The following is a 21450-nucleotide window of genomic DNA, read 5'->3' on the forward strand; positions in this document are numbered from 1 at the left end:
TTGTGACAAAGCTGTAACTGACAAGGGTCTGAGCTGGATTCTCTCTGGCAGAAGATCATGGAGGTATTGAGCCATGTATATGGCTGCCTGATCTCTCAAGAGAAGGTGACAGACATCAAAGTGTGCGTGTGTGTGTGTGTGATGTCTGACTGAGGCTGACAGTCCAACCCACGTCCTCAGGGGGTGGTTTGTCGGTGACGACTGCTGACACGTAAACAAAGCCACACACAAAAACATTGGTTTGCTCATGTGGAAATGCGTCGCATGCATCTGCACAGACAGATGTGAAGATATCATGTATAAGTTCAAGTCAGGATAGAATCACCAATGTTTACATTATCAATATCTGAATCATTTATTTACAATGATAATCTTTACAAAAATTCTTCAAGCTTATAAATTAGCGTATCAATGTTTTAGATGCTTATAGTATTTGTCTCGTGCTGTCTTATGCATAGGCTGAATATAAAGATGGATCCAGGAAGTGAAACCAAAGCAGAAGTGCTTGAAGCCTGACTTGAGAAGTAGGTTTCTTGATTAATAACACCAGTAAACATGTTTTGTGTTAACAGCAGTGCTACTTAGCTTGATCAGGTCTCGTTCGTTTCAAAGCTTCACTGGGTTCAGTTCTTTCAAAACTGTTGGCAGTATATTTCAGAAGGAGTCTCGATTATTAAGGTCTCTTTTTCTCTGACACTGGGAGAAATTACAAACTCTAGTTGCTAGTGAACATGAGTGTGATTAATCTTTTTTTTTACTTGATGCTTAGACCCAATCCTGTTATCCAATCTGAAGAAGAGGCCACAGCAGGACGGATCAAGTATATTGCATAGAAGGGATCCAGTGTCAGCTGGTGAGTTTCAGTGATGGACAATCACATCAGCTTCTATTGTTCTCTATCAAAGCAACAGACATTTTCTCCAGGCTGTGGAGAAAGCTGCTGCTTGAGAGACACTGCATTTCCTCTCTGAACATAAACATGTGCATTTGTCAGTTGTTTGTTTCCCTTCTAGCAATATGTTAATGCTCGACGAGGATGGGATTCGAACCCACGCGTGCAGAGCACAATGGATTAGCAGTCCATCGCCTTAACCACTCGGCCACCTCGTCATATACACATTGTGTAGAGATTGAATTAAAATTGAAATTATTAGAATTATTCGGTAAGCGCATGTTTCGTTGCATGTTTAAAGTAGGATACATAAAGTACAGTAACACATACATATGGCAAAAGAAGTATGCATGAAATACCAGAAAGAGATGGATTTAAGTAAATGAACAGGCCATTGATTTGTTATTTTTACTCTTACGATTTTAGTACCAAGAATCTTTTGTGTATAAAAACTGTAATTGCAAAGATTGTCTGATAAAGGACGAGTAGCAGAGACAGACTATGGATGCTTGAGAGATTTTTTTGTTGTGTGTGTGTGTGTGTGTGTGTGTGTGTGTGTGTGTGTGTGTGTGTGTGTGTGTGTGTGTGTGTGTGTGTGTGTGTGTGTGTGTGTGTGTGTGTGTGAGAGAGTCATTGGTTGCTTGGCAGCAGTGGTGCTAGGTTCATTACCCTCCTAACGACAGGCTGATGGAGGTGCCTTAAGAGGCTCTCCTTTCTCTCGCTCTCCGTCTGTTTCTCTTTCCCTGCTTTCATCTTCAAGACACATCTCCTGCTGATTGCCATCTCTCAGTGACTTCGCAATACCAATATTGAGAGATAAAGGGGAGCGTGACACTGCTGGCTACCTATTCTTCATTCAGTCTCACCTTATTTTTCATTTCTATTCCGCCTGCCTAATCCACTGCCTGCTAAAGATTGGAAAATCGTGTTTCCTCTTTGAAGCCACATGTCGTAAATCAAACCTGAAAACGAGTCCACTACTAAAACACTGCGTACGAAACACATTCAAATAAATCCATGCAAACAACCATGCGCATGCAGATCCACATTCAGTACATGCACTTTAATGCACACAATGTATAACATGTGCATGCTTGCACACACAGCAAGTGCGACAATATTCATGTCAAAATCCAATTCAAACCAAGAGCTCTGTCTGTTTTTGTGTCTTCTGTCATTTATTGTAAAAAGGAAGAGGTGCAGAAACAAAAAGGCCTGGCAAGGCACCATGCTCTGCTACCCACAGATAACATTCACTTATTAATTTGTTCCCATCACAAGACAGCCAGATTGTACATTTAAAGCCCATGTCAGCTGATGTCATATGCTTCTATTCATTTCCCAGGGAAATGAGGGGGCTGAAATGCCCACCGCTTGGAGAATTAAGCAGAGAATTTAACCATGATGGTCGCATAGAAAAGCAAAACGAGGAGGAAAATACACATTTTCTTAAGTGTGCACTCAGATCTTTTTATTTCTAATTAGCCATCTGGTATGTGTTTCTCATACTGCAGTCCAAAATGGTTTCTAATAGGGATAAAGCCAGTGATTAAGGAAAGGCCGTTGTCATTGCTACTTCATGCCTGTAGCTCTTTTTCATTTTTTATTTAACTTGCAATGAAAAGCATTTAAGTATCTTTAAAACGGTTCAATGAACAGAATATATGATTTTTCAGTATCAACAAAACAATAATTATAGCAGAAATAAAGTTTAGTTTCTAGTTTTTTAGGTCAAGCATAGAGACTTGGCAGATATGCCACCACATGGCGCGTGTGCTAAATATGAACAGAACAGACTTGTCCTGTGTCCAACTTCTCCAATAGGACACCAGCTGAAAAAACGGGCACATTTGGCAGAGCATCAAATGAAAAGTGTAACGTCACCTGACTTTAAGTGTCTGGGCTCACCTTCACACAGTTGTCATGGCACCTGCCACTACAATGTTTGGTTCGCCGATCAACAAAAGCTGAATCATTGGAGCTGCAGCAGGGTGGCATCCGGGAATGACAACACAGCGTAGGGGCATAATAAACAGATCTTTTGAATATGTTGGCAAAATAAGTCACGGCAAACCAAACCGAGCCAGACGAGTTTGTGTCCAAAGTTGAAACCACTGAACCGCGTCAAACCTGTGCACGACAGTATTGCTAGTGACGCCAGAGGCCCTAATATTTCTGAAGCTGCTTGTAATGATGTTTCATCGGAGGCTTCCTCTCTCTGCTCCATTAGTTTCAGCCCATTTTGCTCTCACATGAGCACACAAACACAATGCATTGTCTTCGTGGCTGTGTGATATCCCGTCCTCCCCTTCCCTCACTCTCGCTATCTTTCTCTGCCTCCTCTCATTCCATTAGTAAGGGATTTTCAAGGCCCTGGCAGCAAAAGCCCATTTTCTCAATTTTGCCCCGGTGGCCTCATCATCAGGATTCAGCTGCACAGCCTCAAGCTGATGTGTTTTAATTCAGTCCCAGCAATCGTATTTAAGCACCCCTTCCTTTCTCTTCCAACTCTTTTCGGAAGGGGAGGAGGTGGGGGGACCTGAGAAAGACCATGTATATATATGTTTGTTCCTATGTTGTTTGTGTGTGTGCATGCATGTGGGAATCCGCTTTAACCTCTGGGCTTACATGTGGCAGCCCTCGATAACAGCATTGTCACAACCAAGCCTTTCTGGAAAGAATGAATTAAAAAAAACCTGCATGTACGAACTTAGGTGAACAAACAAATCGTGCACATTTTAGTCCGCAAATGCATTCGCTGCCACAATAGTTACATGTTTTATAAAAAGTGTTTGAAGGTAGTGAGTAGAGTAGCAGTTGCAGTAGCGAGAAACTGTGCAATGGGGGCAAAGCACAATATTTACAATGGTTTTCCCTGATATCCTCCTGTGCTGGAGATGTGCTGCTGACTATTTATAGATAACAAAACAAAAGAAGGGTCTGGTCCTCGCCTCATGCCTGCTGAAGAGCTGTCTGGGGCGAGGTAGGCGCCTAGAAGGAGAGGTGTGAGAGCGGCAACAGGCAGCAGTGTGTATAAACATGGAAAGGTTTGTGTGAATGCGTGTGTGCAGGCGAATTGGATCATGCTCCAGTGCCTATGGAACTCAGTCATGTGTGCAATGTGTTTTTATGAATTAATAAAGGCCACTTTTGAAGCGAGGCAGCAAGAGTGTGATGGAGGGAGGGAGAGAGGACGCTGGAGAGGCAAGAGGAATAAAAAGACGGAATAACAACAGAGATGAAGGTAGGATCAGAGAGGAAAAAGAGAACAAGAGATTTGTTTGTTTTTTTCTGCAAATAAGAAAGCCCCTCGGCCTGGCAGTCAGTCAGCCAAACAGAAATCTAGCCTCCACAGCATCCGGCGCTACGCTATGCTGTGTGCCACACAAACATGCACATATACACACACACGCACACACCCTGTCAGTCCAGATGACTATCATTACCCAGGTAAATACATCAGGCCTTGGGAGCCAGGCGCACTCTCATCGCTTCTCTCTCTGGTGATGTGATTTTTCTCCCTAACCTTTTTCACGCTCCACCTCCTGCCCATTACTTTGCTCCCCTACCCCACATGCAGACACACACTTTGCACGAACGCATGACAGCGAGAGAGAGGGAGAGAGAGAGAGAGAGGGAGGGAGAGATGGAGGTTGGCCATGCCGCAGAGATTCACCTGCCTCATCAAATGGGCAATTATAGCAGCACAATCATATTTGAATTGTGCTGTAGCAAAAAGCACTTAGAGAGGTCAATGCATTTGGATGAGTCTCTATCTCATTTCCTTGTACACACACACACGCGCGCACACACACACACACACACACACACACACACACACACACACACACACACACACACACACACTTGCTCTGTCCTTCTTCTGCTGCCCTCTATCGTCCTGTCACTTTCAGCTCTATGTATTACGTTTTATCTCTCTGTCTCCTGCTCCCTATCTCCCCCACTGTTTGACAATCTCTCTCTAGCTCGCTCCCTGTCTCCCAGGGGTCTGCTTCACAGACGAGTCCCCTAGTTACAACATCACTCATTGATTTAAGAACTGCCACAGGCATTGATCTGAAACAGCCTTGTTCCTAGGTGCAGAAAAAGTAATTTCTGCTTGCTAGACTACTAATGACACAATGAAATGTGCCCCGCTGTCTCTGCACATACACAGACACACTCCGTGAATCGCTTGTGTGCCGTACTTTTTAATTGTTTGCAGACGAAATGGGTGTATTAACCATTAGCAGTGTGATGTTCTCCTTGCTGTATGAATTTAGGCATCAGTGTGACTTATTTTAAAACTAAATAGGCCATTAAGTAATCAAAATCTTAGATTGTGTAAATCAGCACCCAGCAGCAACAATACTGTGTAATTGGCATGATGGAAAGTGCTTCACAGCACCGTCGTCTATGTTGGGCAGTAGGATAGTGAGTGGGTGTTTTGTATTTTTGTTTGGCCAGCAATCGAGTGTGAAATAATATATGGCTCATTATCAGCAATAGACCAATGTTCCAACGGTCGGCTCAGACATTTACTTTGTGGCTGTAGCGACTTTTCAAACTCACCCTGTAATCATCGTTACTAAAAAAAAACAAACAGCCAATCTGTCTCTTTTGTTGCCGTGAACATGATCTTCTAAAAGCATCAATGTGTCTGGAGGCCTTGCAGCACCACCGAGAAGTTTCAGAAAAATCTGCTTTTAAATACATTTTTTGTGCAACAGGGAAATTTACACTGCGTAGTCAAGTGAGAAAATACAATACAGTACTTAAATCGCTTTCATTATATCACTGATGTCCTGATTTCAACTGCTTCCTGCTTGTGTAGGTATTGTTGACATAGCTGCTTGGTGTTCATTATGAAAATGTGGTGAGGAAGTATCGGTCAGACGTCTGATGGGAGGTTTCAGGAGACCTCCCTTTAAGCTTTGGGCTTTTTTTTACTTTGCCAAACTTTTACATACAGGGAAAAAAACTAACACAACACACTAGAGGAAAGAAAATATAATATGCCCTCAAGCTCTAGTCCCCTGTCCCACACGGGTCTTATATACCACTATTGTTCATTTTTAATCTAATAGCTTTTTACCCTTGGTTTCACTCAGTCTAATTCTGTTGATGTCATTATTTAATCTCATTTGCTTTTATCTTATCTTCTCTCGTCCTGTTTTTCATTCTGTCATCATTCTACTTTCTTTGTATCTATACTTGTGTTGTTTTTTTCCTTTGACATGACTGTGAAACACTATGGCTCAACTCCTATTGTTTTTAACTGACTGACTGGTTGTTCATCTCCAGATAATTATTCTCCCCACAGATCAGATGAAAAAGACCCACATTCATATGGACCTAAAACTATATTTCCATGCAGTTCTTTGGGAGTGGCAGACATGCGCGGCAGGTGGAAATAGCTTAAACATAATGAAAATACTGCCCTATAGTCTGGTTAGCTTTTTCATTTCTCTTACAGCTCCTCAGGGGAACATTGTTATTAATGGCCATTTAGAAACTAAGTAGAAAACTGTTTCTTGCAATGAAAGGGCCTCATAAAAAAGGCAATTAAACACTCGCACTCTCCTGATCCATGTGTACAACTGCTCTATATTGCGGCATCAATTGTAGTGATACTCATTAATTACAGGTAAATGTTACCCATATTACACCCCATTTAAATTCAAGTTAAAAAAAGAACACGGTGCTGTAGAGCTGTAATTTAATTTATTTTTGATTTATATTTTTATTGTTTTCTCTTTTAGACTGAACACCAGATAGAAGAAAATCAGCCTAACGTTTTCCTGTCTGTACTCTAGTGTCTGAAAACCGATATAAATCTAAATGTTCTCTTCAATTAGAATTTGCCAAAGGCTCGCAGAGATGCACACTGGGAAACTATGTTGACGCTTTAACAAAGTGTCTGTGTTGACCTTGTTTAGTGTGTGACTTTAAGAGGAGCAAAACACCGGAGGAGGGTGTAGTGGTGTTGATGCCTACTTTTGGAAAGTTGTCCTTTAGTGGGAGTAAATATGTCTCCTCTCTGCCCACACACACTCTAACCTATAACCTAATGCTGGTTTCCCTTGAAACCACAGAAGAGAGGAGCACACACACACACACACACACACACACACACACACACACACACACACACACACACACTCAAATATAGACACACACACACACACTCTTCCACAAGATTGTAATGTTCAGGGTTGCATAATAGAGTCTGTCAGGCTGGGCATTACAGAGACCCCACTAGAGGCATGTAGGCATGACATGAATGAGGGCTGTGGAGAAGAAGACTCAGGGTTGCGGTGGATGTGGGGGGGGGGGGTGGGTTCGATATTGAATTATGCATGACATGCAGCCTCGTCTAGGCCGCCTGCGATGGATTCATTATAGGGGCTCGCCAGGTAATAAAAGGACTGTCAAGGAAAACACTAGCAAAACAGTGGAAATAGAAGCGTGTGTGTGTGTGTGTGTGTGTGTGTGTGTGTGTGTGTGTGTGTGTGTGTGTGTGTGTGTGTGTGTGTGTGTGTGTGTGTGTGTGTGTGTGTGTGTCCACGGCCCACCTGCTCCTGCCCTAGCACAGTAGTGGAGAGGTGACCCTGCCATGGTAATAATGTGGTGGGGATTACAATTTGATGGAACCAAGCCACAAGGGTTCTTTCCTGCCCACTCTAATGACAGCTTGTTGCTGCCGGGACAGCTATACAAGGCCCACTTGACACACTCACACACACTCACACACACACAGACACACACACACACACGCCACTTCTCTCGCTGTTCTCCAGGCACTGCTGGCTGAAGTGATACAAGAGTGTGAAGAGCTGGTTATGAGAAGAGATTTGAGAGAGGACGAGAGACAGATGAGTCAAATGTATGAGATTAGAGCTCAACTGTGTGAGCCTTTCACTTGCATTAGTGACTGATATTGGATATTTTTTTCAAAGTGTGCAAGTGTGCCAACAAAACATTTTACCCCCTCAATATCTTTATGCATTTCTAAATTTGTCCATGTAGGGGAAAAGAGTAAGTGTTCTGTAAACCTCTTGCATTTAAAGGAAAAATCTGGATGACTGAGAGCATTGGCGAGAGAAGTTTAAAAGTGTCTGCCTGTGCTGCTAAGTGTCAGGGGAGCGCTGCACATATCAGAGGTACCTGCTGCTTGCCTTGTCTGCTTGTCTGACTGCATTGATTCACCGCTTCACTGAGCATGGATGTCTCTCAAATGTTTGTCTTTATAAGAGCTGATAAAAGACAGTGTAAAAACGTCTTCCTCTTTTTTTTTTTTGGAGAGCAATTACAGAGTTATTCATCTCTGTCACACACAGCCCTAAACTCTCTGTCGTGTGACTGCTAACTACCTGCTGTTGTAGCAAACACATCAAATTGATTAGACAAATGTGATAATGTCATCGAGGATAATTGTTTGTCAACGCATCAGGAGGCTGAGCATAAGCCAACCAGCCAATTAGAGAGACAGTCAGTCAGTCAGACAGACAGACAAACTGTCATTCAGCCAATTAGACAGTCAGTCAGTCAGCCAGTGCACACACCGCTGCAGAAACAGCTCAGGTCTCCAAGTGCCACAGTCAGAAATGTCATCTTTCATCACATTGTCAGTCCTTCTCATGTACAAACAAACCTTTATAGATTTACATTCCCTGTGAAAGGAGATCTTGATAATCTTTGACTCCCTTAATTGAAAAAGCCCACAGTGTTTCCTCACAAGGGCGGACAATGACTTCAATTTCCCGTCCAAAGAAAAGAGTGGATTTAGAAAAAGGAGAGCGGCAGAGATGTGGAGATGGATGATTGAGTTGAGCCAGTTCACTAAAGCTCTTAGGCACTGTTTTCTCCAACCTGAGCTGTTCTTAAAATGCAGTGGCTTGTTGTTATACTGGAGGATTAGGCACTTGACAGAAAGCCTATTGCTTTGCCTACCTGCAATTTGTGTGTTGAGCGCACATATGAAAATGGACAATGTGTCTCCGCTTCCTCCCACTATCCAAACATGAAGCAAAAATATCCTGTATATGAAAACAGCCATTTTGCATATTTGGAGCCTGAGTCCACACAGTAGTCATCAGGGAATGGAGCCGTGGAAGCGAGGGCTCGTCAGAAAACAGAAACCATCTGTGAGGAAAATGTATTTGTACAAAACACAATGTGAGTGTTTCCTTGAGGTCATGATCTACTTGCTTTAACTTCAAAACAAAGCCTTGATGTCAGAGTTATTCAATCAACAAAAAAATATTTTCGAAACTGTTGTGTGCTTTGTAGGTATTTATATCTAAATGCAGTACTGTTTTCACAGTATACATGTAAGGGGCTATATTACAATGGAGTACATTGACTTGAGACTGACAATTCATGACATTCACATGTATAAAACCATTGTGCAATTTGTGTGACTCAGTGTTGAACCCTTTGGACTTGTGTTAGCTTGTCCGTGGTGTCTGGCTGTTCTCATATAGGGCTCAGTGTGCTTCAAGCCAAGTGCTTACCAGATCATTGAACAGCATCTGAAGCACTCGGTGTCGGCAGGGGGGGGGGCTGTGTGCAACGATTATCGGTAATTTTCTGCAACCGACTATTGTGTGAAGGTATCCAGTATTCAAGTTATATTTAAGATTAAGTCTGAAGACAAAGAAAACAACTGCAATTCAGTTGCTTTTCAAAGTCAATGCGAAGTCTTGATGGAACAAAAAAAAGAATTCCTTGGTTGGCACAATAATGAAGATTCATTCATGTAGAAACTGTTTGTGGGCTGCACGGTGGGTAACACTTGTTTTCACAGCAAGAAGGCTCCTGGTTCAAATCCCGGTTCTGCCTTGGTCTTTCTGTGTGTATTTGCATGTTCTCCCGTCTTCCACCCACATGTGGATACTCTGAAATGGATTGAATAGTTGTTTATTCCAGTATGTTGCCGCTGCAAAACACTCCCCACTGTCCCCGTCCCTCTTCAGTCTCCCATGCGACCCTCAAAAGGATAAGTGCTATGTATATACATGAATTTTGCCCAAAGAATTCGTTTATTTCAAACATACCCCGGCTAAAGTTTGCTCTTTTATTCTCAAAGTGAACAAACATTCAAACCACTCAGCCTTTCAGACGAATGTGCAAACACAAATGCACTTCATTGGATTAAAAAAAGAAACACGATTGACTGTCAGTCATCACCTTCATCAATCATAATTTCAGCAAAGATTATTACATTCATGATGTAATTTCATTACACAAACAAATGTTCTCCTCTTGATGGTGTCATCGATTGTTTCTTTCAATTTATTTTCAAAGCAATTTTCACACACAGCAGCCCTCCCTCTGAATCGAATATAATTTTGCAGTGAAGTCACTCAAGAGTTTAGAGTCGCCACTGAACTCATACTAGTATAAGGCTGTACTATAACGTACCATTAGGCAGAACTCATGGAGTTCTCTCCTGGTTCCCCGTTGATCCGAACCTAAAAGGTTACGCCACCATTTTAACAATCCTCGCCCCTAAAATTAGAAAAAGCTCCAATTATTTTCCAAAATCCCTCTTAAATGTTCATAATCTCTTTTGTTACACAAACTGTCTGCAGTGTTTTTCCCATTTTCGTGTGTCGACTCATTCACTGAAAATAAGCTGTAATCCTTCTCTTGTGGCAGGGTTTTTCCTGAAAGCTCAGAGAAATTAGAACATAAGAGTAAGGCAGGGGCAGAGTACTTCAAAAAACACTTGTCGTTAATGGAACTGAATCACTGTTAACAATGCTGCTCTTTGCCAGAAATTGTCTGATTTCTAATTTTTTATCAAGAGAAAAGATTAGTGCTGCAATGCTCGATTTCCAAAAAGCAACTTGCAATCACACAGGTCTCATTACGGAAACAGGCAATGAGTTCACAAGGTTTTATGGGAAACAGGTCCCTGTTTTGTGTCAACCACTAAGTCCCTGAAGAGAGTATTTCTCCAGTTACAGCCCGAGAAAGACAAGATGATAGAACTTACTTTTGTTATTTCAAATCCTAGCAATTAGAACAGGACTGAATAGAGATTAACGCCATCATAAAACATTTTATTCTCAGACAAATGATTAATCTCCATCAGTAAAATGTTCTGCACGGTACAGTGCTTCTTGTCAGTTACCAAAATGGGAATAAGAACAGAAGGTGTCAGATGTAAAAGCGCGCATGGAAGACAACCACAGGATGAAAATGAAAAACAAAACGAAACAAAGCAGAAGTCTGGCACAGAGGAGGGCAAGTAAAAACAAAAACTGAATGTGGAAGGACTGCCAGGCAGCAGGGGAGAGAACTGACACCCATGATTGGGTCTATACCAAAGAAGCAAATAAAAGAAGTCCCCTGAGCCCTTGTAATCAGTAGAGGAACAGACAAGGCCGAGCTGGTTTTTCCTCCTTAAGCCCTGGTTGAGTTTGGGGTCCAATGCTAGTCTTTCAGGAGACCCTGCCAAATGGCAGCACACATCAAAGCCTTTAGCTGTTAGCCTCCTTGCCTACTCACGTCGATGTCCCAGGGATTAGCATTAGCATAATTGAGGTTTATGTACAGATGCTTAGTGCAAGGGCTTGATGGATCACTATTCTGGAAAGGGAATATGTTGTGTAATGTGGATTTTGCATCCATTCTGTTTAAAACTATGAAAACCACCCCCGTAGCTTATTACACCATGTAGAGTGTGAGCACATACACACGAGTATAATCACACTCACGCTGTAACACTGATCTCATGCACACAAAACACACACACATACACACACACACACACACACACACACACACACACACACACACACACACACACACACACACGCACACACACACGCACACATACACACACTTCTATAGTTAGATCCTGAGAAAGTGAAGGAAAACAGTAATGCAGTGAGCACAGTGTGGGTCGTGAAAATAACTACATGCACCGAGAAACCACAGCAGCAAATCTGCACTCGTGTTTTACCTGACACAAGTTTTCATATCGTAATGTTACACACTTTCAACAACCAGACGCAACAAAAACCTTTGTTCTTTGACACATTACAAAATATTAAATTGTTTTCTCGCTAAGTATATTGGTTTAAATGGTTTTACCACAATAATCAAAATTGCATATTCTACAAAGTATACTTATTTCTCAAAATGTTTCCTTTATCATATCTAACAAACTGAACTGTATATTACAGCTTCGTTAAACACTGGATGAACTAACATCAAATGCACAAAAAAACAACAGATAGAGAAGTAGTTTGGATGTTAAAGACAGTTAAATATAACACACCGTGTGCACCCAATCATTCAAGATTCACTTCCCTCTGATGTTAATAGTTGTGAAAGAACAAAAAAAATAATAATTTGACTAATGTATTTCTGTCGTCAGACCTTCAAAAGGAAACAGGGTCTTTAATATTTTCAAAGTCGGAGTTTATGATCCCACCCACTCATCTACACCCCCAGTTGGATTTAATTTATTTCTCAGGGGGAGGGGAGGTGAGTTTTACACCACCTCCTCTGGTCAGTTATTTTAATCCTGTCCTTAGAGTGCATGTGGGGGATTTTTCATCTCCACCGCAGTAATAATTACATCCACAATTACCTACTGTTATTTTCAGTGCACCTGCTGGTCCTCCTGTAATTCCAATCCAATCCAGAGCGGTGCCCTTCACTTTTACAGTGCATCTAACTTTTTTTGTTCTTCACGTTTCCTTATTTTTATCACGTAAGGAAACCTGACTTTAGTGTGGTAATGGAGGAAGACCTTCTCCATGTCGGCTGTAGACCACAGCCTGATGGGTAAAATGCTGCCCAGAACAATGAGTTAAAACACAGAGAAGCCCAATGAACAGACTCTCTCATGTTTACACATTTTTACAAATTAGCATCTGCAGCATCTGGCGTGTGCGATGCATCAACAGTCTAACAGACGAAGGGAAGGAGAATTATGCCGGCTTTGCTTGTTTACACTGAACTTTGCTTGTTTACACTTCCGTCCTTCCATGCTGGCTCTCCTTTTCTCACAAACATTGATTTGGCTCTGTGACTACCTCTACATGAAGGCAGAAACAAAACAAAACCCCCATGTTCATACAGTTTATACAGAACAGTGAGGCAGAGTAAAGGGGGCAACATTCCCGCCTTGACCAGGCTGCGTGAAACAGGCTTTTGTTTCTGTCCCATGAGACGTGAGGTAGAGGAGCTGTTCTCAATGGAGGCAGAGCCTCGAGCTCGTCTCTTTATTTTTGCTTATACTTGTTAAAAGTCCAGTCAGAGGACAAAGGAAATGAAAATGGGTCAGGTTTCCTGTTCACAACTGGATTTATGTTTTACTACTGTTCATTATGTATTAACACCTGTAAAGAAGACTGAACAAAGAACTTCCTCTTATTACAGCACATGTCTATATTTGAAGACAGCGGAAAGTTATAAGCGTCCAAGTAACTTTGACTAACAAAGCATTGATAAAGGTTGATTTGCATGTCGGTGTACAGTTGTTGTGTGGGTGCGTGTGTGTGTGTTTACAGCTGCTCTTTTGCAAATTAGGTGGTCATTCTACCAGCTTTTTGTTCACATATACGGAAGCTTGAACCCAAGTTCTATTGATAGTCATTGATTTAAGTTTTAAAATTATAAAAGCATGAGGCAATAAATACTTTATTTCTTCAGAAAATTGCCAAGATTCTAATGATTCTGAGGTGTAATAATCTAACAAATAATGGATTGTTACGGGCAGACTGTCTGTAGCACATCTCAGTTAATCTGTGAATCATGTACTGAGGAAGCCAGAGAGTGGGAGAGCGACGGAGACAAACACCAGGGAGAGAGGGTGAAACTGGAGATCAATGTGCTTTGCCTGAACAGCATGTTTGAGCGTGGGAAGTTCAGAAAAACTTCTCCTGAGCCTCCCTGCTTACAGCCATTTTGTGTGTGTGTGTGTGTGTGTGTGTGTGTGTGTGTGTGTGTGTGTGTGTGTGTGTGTGTGTGTGTGTGTGTGTGTGTGTGAGAGAAGAGAGAGAGAGAGGGAGTTCTTGAACATACTGCCAAGGCATTTGTCAGTCTTATCGCCTCTCTCGGCTCTCTGTGGTGGTGCTGGTGCTGGTGAAGAGTAATTGAGTGCTTAGAGTTATAGATGAACTAATTAGTGGGCGCATTGAAAGCTCAGCTCATTAGTGGGAGGGAGATAGCCCAGTGCCACCATGGCTCTGAGGGCTCTCTTTCATATCCAGCCTGAGCATTGGGAGAATACTGCTCCGTACAGCTTCATTAAAGCAGTGGCAGGGACTAGAGGACAAAGAAGAGGGATGTGTATTTAAAGTACAGAAAGAGATTGCGTTAAGACAGCAAGAGACACTCGGCACACTTATATGCCAACACATGACATATTCCAAGTCATGCACCAAACTTTAATATGTAGAAGAAGCCTCCTTCTGCTTCCACAGCAAATTCCCAAGACGTTACAGTTTGCACAAAGCAAAGCAAAAGGTCAAATGCTTTATGTAAAGTCAGATCACATCCTCCATTAAAACCAATGAGACGCGTCGGAGAGGCGATGCATACACTGCGCACACATCGAAAACATTGACCGTCTGTCACAGTCAGCCTGACCCATAAAGTTTTACAGTCCTTGGCAGGATTCTGCATAAACTCGGCTGCTTCCACTGTGCATTCATGTGACAAGCAAAGAGTTCTCAGCAGGCAGACCTCAGCTTCACACCAGCCCTGCTCGGTAGGAGCAAACCATGTCCTGCTACCCCCCACCCAAAAGAGGGATGCACCAAATCTACTTCTCTGTCCTCTCGTCAGTGAAATCGGCGCCACCCTAATTCCTTCTTGCTGTCGAATGCTGGAGGACTATTTTTTTGCACATTGTGGAGGTGAGTAAATTTGGGGTCAAAGTTTCTCTTAAGGTGAAGTTCTGCCAAAAAGCTGCACAGAGTTGCACTGGACATCGCTGAGACTGAAGGTGAACTGTAAAAAGTGTCAGTTCCGTTTTTACTTGAACACTCAGAACATGCATTCATGATCAACCCACCACAAATACACTCGATTTTCTAAGGTCAAAACTGTTTAGTTTGTAAAATCCAATTTACTTCTCCTCTGTAGCTGTTACTGTGGAGCGCTGACTTCGAACTTATAACACTGTGAATTTAAGTCGTCACTGGAAACCCTCAAGGGCCATTTTCATGTTCACCAACAGTCTAAAGTTTATGTTGTATTTACTTTTTTGTGATGCACAGTAGACCAACAGCAGCACGTTGGGAGGCCTCACTCAGTGCAGAGCAACATGAGCTTACAGGGCTTCTCTTCCACAGCAAAACTTATGAGGCAGGAGTTGTTATTTCTGTCTTTTTCATCGATTCAGCAAAGTGTCTTTATGTCATGTCCATTAGAACACGGACTGTGGCTACTTCATTTTAGAGAAGGCTAAAGATTTATTGACCGTATTGACAAAATATGTGGTGCAGAGCTCAATGGTGGTAATTACATGGATTGATTACGACCACTTTCTTCTTTGTTAATTAGCACAAAATTGGGAGCAGAGTCCTGCTGACGTAAATGAGGACATCTTATTTATGTGTACGGAATATGCTGGTCTGATGAAGCACATTGATCTTTAGCTTCACTCTCACACTCTTTTCTAATCCATGGACCTCATCCTTGACCTGTAGGGAATAAACTGACATTATCTTCTGATGTCCCTCTGGATGCACTTAGCAGTAAACCCATATTTTCTGCATTCAACACATGGATTATAAGAACCAGCCGTTCACTTACCATCTACTATATCCCACATATTGATACCAACTATTCGACTTCTCCAGCGGCAGGTTGCAATCATAGACTGTAAATAAAGACGAACGACATGTCTCCACTTCCTCCCAGATATCATGAAATGAAGCCAAAATATACTGAATACAAAATATACTGAATACAAACACTGCCATCCGTCACATTTGGAGCCAGAGTCTGTGCAGTAGTGAAGGGGGGGGGGGTGGAGCCGTGATAGGGAGGTCCCACCGAGTCAGTCTTAGCTGTCAATCACGATTTTTCTCCTCGTTTTTTTACCATCTAATAGGTAATTAAGACAAAATTTAACACTTGAACATACATCAGTGTGATAAGAATTTCCTAAAATGACAGAAACCACCTTTAAGAAAAATGTATTTAACTTGTTATTTGGCTTTTTAATGAGGTCCATGTCCCACCCACTAACATGGAGGAAGGATTTATGACCTTTCCCACTGCCAGGCACCAGGTGGCGATCGAGAAGCTTTGGCTTCACTTTTTGGGAGCCGTCATGGCGTCCATCTCTATACACAGTGTATGGTTGCAACTAAAACTGTGCCTCACACTCCCCTGGCATCAGAAAGCCTCCTGCCAACGGGCGGCTGATCACCGTGCCAGGGCCTGATAACCGCTGCCAAGTAGCAGGTCCAAGCCAGGTTACCTCAAAACATCCTGGCATACAGTAGCTAATCTGCCTCTTCCAGTGCTTCTCTTGTGTCCTTTCGTGCAACAATACATCACAGCTATGACTCCCCGGTGCACGGTGGGCGGGCACCATTAAGCTGGATGGATGCAGGAGCGATGCCAGTCAGGAACTGCAATATGAGCCTCTCTATCCTGCTTCCTCCTACAGCTTGGTGCCCTTTAATGGGCACTTAATATGGCTGACAAATTTACAAGGCATTTAAAAATGACCCAGTAAGCCGGTCAGCAGAGGGGAGAGGAGCCGGAGAGAGCGAGGAGGAGGAGGAGGAGGAGGAGGAGGCGGAGGAGGAGGAGGAGGAGGAGGAGGAGGAGGAGGAGGAGGAGGAGGAATGTCCAATCTCCTTTTTTTCTTACCGACCGGGGCAATAAACATGTTGGATTTACTGTCATCAAAGCCGGGTTATGGGATGAGCCGTGTGTGTGTGTGTGTGTGTGTGTGTGTGTGTGTGTGTGTGTGTGTGTGTGTGTGTGTGTGTGTGTGTGTGTGTTTAGTGTGCATACTCTGCCTCCCCAGTAGAAATAATTCACCCTGAACACCTGTCAACATGAGTCACGACACCAGAGAATTCCTGCAATTGAGCACACCCAGCTAATTGGTGGCAGCCTTCCAGCCCCCCCCCCTCTCTCTCTCTCTCTCTCTCTCTCTCTCTCTCCCTCACTCCTGGACCCATACCTCCTCCCTCTCTCTCTCTCTTTTTCTTTTTCACACTCTTCTCTCTTGCTCATATTTATTCGCTGCATCTAACTCACTCCACCTCCACTCCGCCCCTCTCATTTCCCCCCCCCTCATCTATTTGAACATAACATTTATGGATGAATGATTTAATACTGGTTATCAAGCCCATCATTGTAATCAGATCTCTAATTATGCTTAATTAAAACAGTCTAATGGCTGCTGCTGAGTTGGTTTTTAAAAAGCGAATCAGCCGCTCTTCTCTCTCTCTCTGCCTCTCACTAGAATTCCTCCCCTGACTTAGCATTCAGTATACTCACTCAACACCTCCGACAACCAATCAACTCCAAATTCTCTACCCAGCTCTTGTCAGGTCGTTAATTAAGCTCCCCAAGTGCCTAATGATTAAGATAACGCAGCAATCTAATGGCGAACAGGCTCTTTCCTCCCTCTTCTTTTTACAGCTTTCGATTATAGCACCCTTGAGGTGTTACTCAATCTTGATGAAATGCAGACAATTGACAAATCAGTTGCTTTGAGCCGGGGCTTATTACCCTGCTGCATATTCATGAGTTGTTGTTGGGTAGAGTGGGATGATTTTTAATCAAAGCCGCAGAAAGGGATGATGGGAAAGCGGGAGCTCTGCTGAGGGCCGATGGGCTCGCCACACCTTCCCCCTCCCTCATCGCACCCCGCCTCTCACCCCCCCACTGTGAATAACATGCATCATTCATTGGATTTAGCTCACATTTGCGTGAATGCAGCTGGCAGTGGAAGGTGTGTGTGTGTGTGTGTGTGTGTGTGTGTGTGTGTGTGTGTTGTGAGGGCTTGCTTCAAGGGGTCTTGGACAAATGGAGGTGCCACATGGTCAGACCAGATGTTCTGGTTTCTTATGTGCATAGCTCATCAAAAACAACAACCGGTGCCACTATTGGGCCTCTGCTATCCGGTAAGGCCAGCCAACCCATCTGCTTCCTGCCTGCCAGGCATGGTGCATTGTGGGTCCTGGCTATTTTTCTGGTGCATTAGCAGTTTCCAACCTGATGATAAGAGCGTCAGCATCAACACAAATGATCCCACAGGGCACATGAGGTGGCTCTTGGTTTGTCTTGCAGTCTCTTTGATAGCCACAGTAAAGATCCCTGCTCTCACACTCTGAGCCCACTTAGATCAATTGGACGATGAATAGTGCTGCACGTCAGACGGTATAGTTTCACGTCACGGTCACCGCAGAATCAATCTGACTACTGTGTCACACACGTTGCTATAGCCTATATTTTTTAGACCATATTTGTTATGTGTCCCACCAGAGTTTCATAATAATAACGTAGAGCTGCATTATTTAGGTTTTTACCATTCACAACAGGCACTGTCACTGCGACAGCCCTAGTTCCAGTTTGTGGTTAGTATATGATTGCTTTGCCATTTGAAATCAATTAAACTGAACTGAATTAAGTTCCACAACTGATTTTCATAGAGACTGTGCCACTGAGTAGTTTTCCACTTGCTTAAGACTAAAGGCAGAGAGACACGCAGGAGATGAAGGTGACTGCAGTGAAGCTCAGGGTCAGCATCACCAGGCAAGATACAAAATGTCTGCTGACGTGCAGACAGTCATCGAAGAGAGGATTTAAATATGATGATTTTATTTGGCTTCATATGTATCTGTCCATCTATCTATGAACCCTTAGCACTATGTGTTTAAGGGACTTTATCTCCCACACATTTCTTTCTATATTGATGAAAACCTACTAGCGTTTAAGCTGAGACTTAATTGCAAATAAATGCAAATGCAAAATGAACTGAATCACAGAGCCCACGTGTAACTGTCCAAATGCAAGTTAAATCGGAGAGTACTGAGTAGATATTTGATTCACTATCAGTGAACTCTAGTAGAGGACAAATCATTTTGTGTCCTGTAAAATTCTAGGACGCAGAATCACATCATGGAGCAGTTGGTAACACAGGGCACGAGCAGAAAAGGACAGAAGATAAAGTGGTTTTCAATACACTGGTGGAAGAAAAAAAAACCGGAGCAGCATCCATGCATGAGAGTGTGAGGGGTAGTTTTGACCTTCACACATCTCTGAGAGTCTGGAACACAGCAGAATGACTTTTCCCTTCCTTGGGCTATTAGAGTCCTTAAAATTCTCTCCAACTTTTCAACCCTTCACCTACAGCAGAAAGAGTATGTTGCACTGACAAGTGCATAAATCAAACTAATATCGTCCAATAAATTCTGCACTCAGGCCTCGTTTCAGCAAATTGCAGATGGCGATCCTGGCCATGCTTGGTACTGTTATCCTCTGTTAGACCTCAGTGAATTCTAGCTCCCCCTTGTCGCTGTCTTTTCATTCAGCTCATGTCTCTCATTGAGAAGGCAGAGCACAGTTTGCATTATGTCCGCTGTCTTGCTATCATTAGCATTTGTAGGATGTTAGCTTCACTTGGGTGAGCCCATCCATAACTGCATCTTTTATTGTTGCCCAGTGAGCTGCAGTGTTATGATGACTGATTGCAGAGGTCTGGTTGTTTTTTCGGCCTGAGGGAGTCGGCTGGCTGGAAATAGCTGGAGAGGATGTTTTGGGTTTAAAAATGTGCACAATGTGCCCGGAAGGTGCACAGGTACAGACCTGCATGTTTGTCAACGTGTCGACACGACCTCACAGGGAATATGAAGAATTTGAGGAATTAGAAGTCTGAATGGATTTTTCCCATTCTCACTTAATATCTATATTTTTGTGGGTGATTTAAGGGGATGGATTCAGGATTCTTTTATTCACTGAGATGTGTGAGGTGTTTTTCGAGATTTTTGTGAATTTCTCAAGAATGAATGCAGAGAACTCTGGTGCGGATCCAGATAATGATCCAGATGTTATCTCAAATCATGCAGCACAGGAAGTTACTTCATGGTGCAAATTGTCATTGTTCTAACCTGCCCTTCTCAACTTCATCAACACACGTCAGCAGACTATTTAACCTGATTATTATCTCTCTCATTATTATCAGTCATCAGAACCTGTACTGAGCCTGTAGGAGAAGTACCACTACCACAGATATTTCCTCTTTTGGCAAGTAAGCATGTTTCAAGCTCACATATAATTATTAATGATTTATTCCTTTTAAAAACTGCTTGTAGATCCACTTGACGCAGGCACAAAAAGAAAAAAATGAATCCGTTTGGTAAATAGAAGACATCGGTTATTCTGTTTTCTCCCCATAACAGGATTTCAGTACGTCTGCTGTTTGCTGTTTTTTGCATGGAGTGAATCGGTTGATCCGTTTTTTTTGATAACTCATTCTCTTTTATTCTTTGATATGGCAGTGCCACTGTCACTCCCTTCACCCACTCCCCCTCCCCTATCAGCTGGCAGTCTTTGCTCTTCTCGCTGTTTGTCTGTCTGTTGTTCCCGCTCGCTCTTTCTCCAAAGATCAGAGGAAAAGATAAAGCATGTATCCCCAACACGGCATCCTGTTATGATTTGCCTTCCAGTTGACATCAAAAGCAAAGTGTGCTACATTATATTACAGATGATCTCCTACAGATTTTGGATATGCTTTTTGAATGATGTAAAAAAAAAAAAACTAGCAGCAAGGCAAACACAACATCACTGAGTGTACTGAAAGCAAAGTTAGCTTTTAACAGTTTAAATTCTCTTTTATAGTTTCATGTTTGATGTTATACGCCAGGGGTAAGCACGAGCTTTAGGTCTGATAAAAGTGTAGCCTGTTTAAATATTGATGAGCAGAGTGTGTTTGTGTTCTCAGAGGAAAGACAAGTGTGTACTGCCAGAGCTTTGTCTTCACCCTCTGCTTCCAGAGGTCAAACGATAGTGTTTCACAACCAGGGAGGAAATGTTAACCTGAGAATAGAGTCAGACGGAGATAAAGGAAGCTTCCTGTGTGTCTGTGGGTTTTCAGCAGAGTAGGTGCTAAGTACAAATTGTTTGAGAGATTATTTTACTCTCAATTCTGTATGCATATCCAGGTTTCAAGCAGATCCCTAATGTTTGTGTGACTTTTTATAATTATTGATGATTATAAAATATTTTCAATTTCTTTTCCTGCTGAATATGTTCAAATTTCAAATTCAAAATTTAGTTGGAATGAGCTCAAATGTATAATTCTGCTCATTACCTGGAAATGATGGCTTCTCAAGAACCAGGATCCTCAAACACCATAAATCCAATTGACCTAAAGTCTGACACATTCAAGTCCAGCTCAATATACTGTACAAAAAAAACCTCTTTGTTAACAAAAGTCTGAAGTCCGTTTTGACCTGGGTTTATTTTGTCTGGGTGAAATTTAATTTTGAAATTTAAGATTTGCAGTATCAGAGGCATTTCTGATGCTGGAATCGGAAAACATCTCCAGTCAACAACAT

The 21450-nt window shown here is 42.5% G+C and overlaps 1 long non-coding RNA gene and 1 other non-coding gene across 2 annotated transcripts in view; one reads left to right on the plus strand and one right to left on the minus strand.

Annotated features, from left to right (window-relative positions):
- Window positions 1-563: 563 nt before the first annotated feature.
- Window positions 564-21450, plus strand: part of LOC118104732 — a 49591-nt gene continuing 28704 nt past the window's right edge. The window contains exons 1-2 of the long non-coding RNA XR_004695062.2: window positions 564-678; window positions 770-853. This is a non-coding gene — a long non-coding RNA (uncharacterized LOC118104732). The remainder of the gene's footprint in view (window positions 679-769; window positions 854-21450) is intronic.
- On the minus strand, window positions 1029-1110 carry trnas-gcu. The gene has a single exon. It is a non-coding gene; the product is annotated as a tRNA-Ser (tRNA).

Source organism: Hippoglossus stenolepis, chromosome 1 (assembly GCF_022539355.2).
Source record: "Hippoglossus stenolepis isolate QCI-W04-F060 chromosome 1, HSTE1.2, whole genome shotgun sequence".
Classification (NCBI taxonomy): Eukaryota; Metazoa; Chordata; class Actinopteri; order Pleuronectiformes; family Pleuronectidae; genus Hippoglossus; species Hippoglossus stenolepis.